General features: G+C 37.2%; 1 pseudogene across 1 annotated transcript; it reads right to left on the bottom strand.

Annotated features, from left to right (window-relative positions):
* Positions 1-5,843: 5,843 nt before the first annotated feature.
* On the bottom strand, positions 5,844-6,334 carry LOC308348425 (large ribosomal subunit protein eL21-like; annotated as a pseudogene). Its single transcript has one exon. The product of its transcript is annotated as a large ribosomal subunit protein eL21-like (transcript).
* Positions 6,335-6,823: the final 489 nt, after the last annotated feature.

Raw genomic sequence — 6,823 nt, 5'->3', positions numbered from 1 at the left:
CATATTTGGAATTGTGAGATGACTTGAAAGCCAATATTTCTTCACTAGAACAACAAATACAAGGTGCTTACAATGTGTTTTGTAAAGTTCTGAGAATTTATTTTTTATTTTTTTAAAGATTTTATTTACTTATTTGACAGAGAGAAATCACAAGTAGGCAGAGAGGCAGGCAGAGGGAGAGGGGGAAGCAGACTCCCTGCTGAGCAGAGAGCCTGATGCGGGGCTCGATCCCTGAGATCATGACCTGAGCCGAAGGCAGAGGTCCAACCCACTGAGCCACCCAGGCACCCCAAGCTGTGAGAATTTAAAACACCACTGTGATCACAGTGCCAACGTTTCTGCTCACAGACAGTTCACACACTAGTTGGGAGTAGATAGACAATAAATAATCTGAATGGGATGACAAATTTAAGACTCAAATGATAAAATAGTATCCACCATCTGAAAATGTGAGAAAACAACTTTAAAGACTATCTGATGTTATAATGGAAGGATAGACAAAGAGATTATGTGGGCAAGTATTTAACTGCTTCTAGTCAGAGAAAGCAGAAAACAATTAACGGGTGTATTTGAGAATCAGGAAGTCCAGTGGAGCTGGGCACTAATGCACTTAATGAAATGACATCATTAGTGAATAGAACAGACATGATTCTACCTTTGTGGATGTCATTGATGGCTATAATGTTAGCACTTTAATTTTAGGGACTTTCATTTGCTTGAAAGAATCTCAAATGAAGCTAATGCATTGGCCTGTGGAGTATTAAATGAAAGGGTTAAAATATGGTCTGGAAGGGGAAAATTAATACAGGGGTGCTTGTGACATTTAATTTCTTCAAATGTGTTTTCTCATCTGCAAGATGGGGATAGTCACAATTGTCCTGCTTACTTCTTAGGGTTATTGGGAGGATTGAATCTAATGGTATATCAAGAACATTTCACAAAATAGAAAATGGAAAGCCATTGGAAGTTATTGTTACAAATGCCTCATTTTTTTCTATAAGGTAGTTTTACTACCTCATCTCTTTCTAGTCTATTACTATGTCATTGAGGCCTATTCCATTACACTTTTTAAAATTAAAAGCAATCCCTCGCAGTCTCCTTCTACCTTACATGATTTTTCTATTTTTTCCATAGCGTTTATACATATTACCTTTGACAGAACGCAGTGAAGGTAGAAATTTTTGTCTATATCATCCTCCATATCTAGAACAGGTGTGGCAAGAAGCCAGTAGTCAATAAAAATTCATTGTAAGAATGAATCATCATTAACTTCATTGTAAGATTCTTTTTTTTTTCTTTTTTTGCATCGTTTGTTGACATATGTTAAAAGAGACAAGGAAGACAGAGTTATTCTCAAGGTCAAAAGCAGACAAGGCAGAGTGGAAAGAGGAATGGCCCAGGGAACACTCTTCCCTTGATTCTCTTTACAGGCTATCAGAGCACTTTGCTGGATCTCCTCTCTCTGTCAATTACACATAATTGTAACTTTTTACCCTATTTTACCAACCCTTAAGGGGATGCAACTGATAGGGAGTATGAAAATGCTTTGAAATTCCCCAGCTTATACAAATATAAGGACTATAAATAAAGATAACTAAGCTAAAATAAAAAGTAGATGCCTAGATATCTGTGCTGAGCAGGAGTCCCTGTCTTTAGTAATTCTCTGCTTAACCTAAGTTAGCCTCAGCACAATTTCACTTCATATGTTGCTTAAGAGAAAAACAAAACTACTTCCTAATTGAAATGTGATCTTACTTTAAAAGTTGTTTATCATATATTGTATTTCAACCCTAATGATTGGATTTTACTCCTTTAATCAAGATAGTATATTAAAAGAATGAGTAGGTTTTTTTTTTTTTTAATGCTAAGCAAATTATACTAGAAACTAGTTTGTAATTTGTGATTGTGCATGATTCTGATAGTGAAGAAATTTCATTACAGGTAGGTTGAAAAAACAGAATGCATGTGCATTTGCATGTCTGGATGCAGGTAAATAAATAGTAAAGCTCATTGATAACAGAGGCCATTATAATTTGAATAAGTTATATTCTCTCTAGGAGAGATAAAGGGTAATGAAAGACAATTCGGAGCGAGTTTGTTATTACTTCATCAAATACCTCAGCCTCAAGCTGATAAAACTCACTTGTATGGTTCCCTTGAGACGTTAATGACAACGATGCTGCCAACCATTTGTAGTGATTTCTAAAATCATTAATATCACCATTAAATGAGTTTGTGATGTAGTGGAACACAGGGTAGAGCCAGAGGTGAAACTACTACATACACTTCCATAAAACCATAAGAAGTGAGTTATGAGGGACGATAAAATGAATTGTATTCAGCCTGGACAGATGCAATGAGAAGATAATTTCCCAATGAAACTAACAACGGGCCTTAATGGCATATTAGTTATGTTACTTATAAAAGCTCGGACTTACATAGGAACTTAATTTGCTTAAATCTTATTAGCCCAATTTTAAAGTAAGTACTTTTGCAAACACTAATTATGTTGACCGTTTATAGATTATGCTGATATTTATTCTTTATTGTTCCTTAATCTATCAATTCATTGTGTATAATCTTTCCTGACTACAGATCCATAGAGAGTTATTTTAGAAATAGATGACTGACTGCAAATATGACAGAAAGGGTCATTTTGCATTTTGTTTTATTTGTTTTAATGTAGTGGCTGGTTAATAAGAGGGTAGGTTTCATTAATACAGCATTCATTTGGGTATGACATAAAATACACAATTTTTAGATAAATTATAACTTTAAATTAATAAATGTCTAACCAATAATTTTAAATTAATAAATTAATTTATAATGAATTAATAAATATTTTAAATTAATTAATAGTGACAGAACATCCTACTTTTAAGCAGATATCTAAGATTAGACATACTAGCTTGAATCTAACATCCAGATATCACTTTGAAAGTTGTTCATACTTTAAATTTCCAACTACTATTCAGTAATTTTCGAACCTTTCTGTCATGATAGCTTTTAGCTCTTAATTTCCTTCGTGCTATTACCTGTGACTGTAATTTAATAGAACACATCACCTTGAAGTAAGGATTTTTAGGTGAGGAGCAGAATACCAAGCTTCTGAAATATATGAGGGTTGTTGAAGGAAAAAATCAGAAGGATAGCTATAAGATAAAATATTCTTCCAGAAGATGAATTTTTATTGGCATAATTTATTTCATTGAAAAAATTCAATCACATTTGACAATAAGAACTGTTTACCTTCTTACATATGACTACATAAAATAAAAGAGAATATTCTGGCTATCTTATAAAGCATAAAGACTTGATCACATAGCAACCAACACTTATTTTTGTCATCTCATTTTGAAATTTTACTTTTCTGTTGCTCTCATTGCGTGTAAAAAAAATGAAATGGGGGCGCCTGAGTGGCTCAGTGGGTTAAAGCCTCTGCCTTCCGCTCAGGTCATGATCTCGGCGTCCTGGGATCTACTCCTGCATCGGGCTCTCTGCTCAGCGGGATCCTGCTTCCTACTCTCTCTCTCTCTGCCTGCTCTCTGCCTGATTGTGATTTCTGTCTGTCAAATAAATAAAATCTTAAAAAAAAAATTATTAAAAAAAAAAATGAAATGACCGCGGCTCTAGCAATACCCTCGGCCTCTGCTTCGACTGCTTGCGGATGTCGCTGCCTGTGAATTCACAAGGTCATCTATTAAGTTTGGCACTTGACAGTTTACTTTTGGGGGTAAATTTTTTTAAAAGACTTATTTATTTACTTATTCATTTATTCAGAATATGTCAGAGGAACAGAGGGAGAGGGAGAGAATCTCCAGCAGACTCCCCGCTGAGTGGAGAGTCTGACAGGGGGCTCAATCTCAGGACTCCGAGATCGTGACCCTGATTCATGAGGGGAGGTCATGACCTGAGCTGAAGTCAAGAGTTGGAGGCTTCATCGACTGAGCCACACAGGCACCCCATTTATTTGAGTGAAATTGAACCGCAGTGAGCGAGCACTCATTTATTTTGTCTTACGTCTGCCTGCTTCTTTCCTTGTCATTCTTCCAGCTTCTGTGGTCAGGAACAGCTCTGCAGTCATCTGTTTGTCAGTTTTATTCACCGATGCTCTCTTCATTGTTCCCTGTCCCAGCAGGGAGTCCTCGATCTTGTTATTTTGTTTCTACCTGTGCTTTAGGCGATTACCTATTGTATCATCAGCTCATTTATATTGCTATCAATCTTTAGCCTCAATAATGAGTTGTTTACCAGATTCCTGCTCGGATTTGCTGGCTCTGACCCCTGACTCACAGGGCAGCTCACACCAGGAACGCTATTGCAGAACTGGGCAGCCTGTCCCAGTGCCCCACATCTGTCCTGTCCAAACAGGCTCCTGATTATTCCGTGCTTCTTTCTAGGATCACTCTTCACAGTGCTGACATTACCGTTGCCTGATATTTGTGTCTAAGAAACTTTGCCAGTTACCTTACAATTATTGCCACACACGTTACGATCCATTTTATGCTATTCCATCATCAAAACACACATCCTAGAGTTTTCTCCGTTTCTCCGCCTTCACTTAGTTGCCTCTATTCTTCTGAATCACAGTTAGTATCTAACGGTTTCCTCCTTGTTTTTCTCCATCATTCAAACTTGATGGTTATTTTACTTCCTAAACACTTCTTGAAATGATTTCTTCTTTACGATCCTGTTTACCATCACTACCCTTCAGGTCCATATCATTTCTCACTTGGCTTGTTTTGGGGGCTCTGTACTAGTTTTTATGGCCTTAACCTCACTCGCTTGGCTGTCATCTTCCAGCCAGGTGCCGGATTAGTCTTTCTAAATGGTTTATTGAACTTATCAATATTTATAAACATCTTTCAAAGGCTCCTTACTATTTGCAATAACAAGAAAAATCAGGAGATAGTCTTAAATTACAGTGACCTTAGAATTTATTGTCCAAAGTGGGACACATATGAGTTAAGGGGAATGCTATTTCTAGTTGTGTCAGCACAACTGGCAAAAACTGGTAGATGGAAATATGTGGTTGCCCAGGTTAAGATCCTTTCCATGGTCTGGTATCTGTGACTTCTGTTTCAATCTCAACTTTTCTGACCCTAATCTCAAAATTTAAGTTCTGTATCTGCCTTTACTAGTTTATAACCCAAAGCGGTCTTTCATGCTGTCCCATCTGTTTGGACTGCTCCCCTCCACTCATCCTCTGCTTGGTTCATGCCTAATTCTTCCTTAACACCGAATTTAGGAGTCACCAACTCTAGGAAGCTTTCCTTGACTCCCTTAGGGTATGGTTTCAAATAATAACATCTATTTGTGCTTGTTATATTGCTGTTTAAATATTTTTCTCGTCCGTCTTCTCTGCTAAACTTTGAGATCTCTATCTCCCTAAGGGAAGAGACTGTTTTTCATTCCTGCAAACTTAGAATGACACTTAGTAGTTGTAGTACTTATGGATTTGTATGTAATAATTATACAGGCATATTTTGTTTTATTGTGCTTTGCTCTATTGTGCAACTCAGATATTGCATTTTTTACATATTGAAGGTTTGTAACAACCCTGTATGAAGCAGATCAACTGACACCGTTTTTTCAACAGCCTTGGCTCACTTTGAGTCTCTGTGTCACATTTTTCAAAATTTTCATTATTATATTTGATTGGTTGTAATCTCATGATAAAACTTAAACAACGAGGAGTTGCTTCTTATGGATGAGCAAAGAAGGTGGTTTGTTGAGTGGGAATCTACTCCTGGTGAAGCTGCTGTGAAGAATGTTGAAAGGATTTTTTTTTTTTTTTTTTTTTTTTTTTACAGCCTTGAGGTCTTTTATTTTCTTTATATTTATCATGCCATGAATTCACAGGGAATGGGTCCCAGCAGTTCGGACTCCTTTCCATTGGTTCTCACGAAATGTGCTTCTCTGGGTGGAGCAGGCTGACGCTTCAGCTGAACCCAAGTACCTTTCTCTTTGGCTTCCTTCTTTTTCGGATCATTTTCCTTTACACGCTTCAGGAAGCTATCTCGGCTCTTTGAATGTTTAATACGCTCAATGCGTACGTTAATTCTCTTGGCAAGAATCTTGCCCTTAACTTGTTTGTTTACAGCAATGCCAACAGCATGCTGAGTAACATTGTAGACTCTTCAGTTTTGCCATGGTGACATTTGTGGGGCATTCCCTTTTGAACAGTGCCCATTCCCTTGATGTCCACAATATCACCTTTCTTGTAGATTTGCATGTATGTGGCCAAAGGAACAACTCCATGTTTTCTAAAAGGCCTAGAGAACATGTAACGGGTACCTCTCCTCTTTCCCTTTGTGTTGGTCATTTTGGCAAATTACTGGAAGTTGGTGGTTCCGGCTGAAAAGGCTGTTGAAAGGATTTTTGAAAGGATTTAGAATAGTCCATAAACTGAGCTGATAAAACAGCAGCAGAGTTTGAGAGAATTGTCTCCCATTTCGAGAGAGTTCTACTGTGCGTGAAATGTACAGCATCACCTGTACAGAGAATTCACTCATGAAAGGAAGAGTCAACTTCATTGCTATCTTATTTTAAGAAATTGTCACAGACACCCTGGCCTTCAGCAACCACCACCCTGATCAGCAGCCATCAACACGGAGGGACACTCTCCACCAGCAACAAGATTATGTCTTGTTGAAAGTTCAGACGATGGTTAGTAATTTTGAGCAATAAAGTATTTCCCTTATAATACATATTTTTTTGGACATAATGCTACTGAACTCTTACTAGACTACAGTATAGTATAGTGTGAACATAACTTCTCTGCACAGGGGAAGAAAATTATTTGACTTGCTTGTTTGTGATA

Source organism: Martes martes (assembly GCF_963455335.1).
Source record: "Martes martes genome assembly, chromosome: 8".
NCBI classification, from domain to species: Eukaryota; Metazoa; Chordata; class Mammalia; order Carnivora; family Mustelidae; genus Martes; species Martes martes.
The sequence above is the reverse complement of the archived record's forward strand: the minus strand, read 5'-3'. Positions and strand labels throughout refer to the sequence as shown.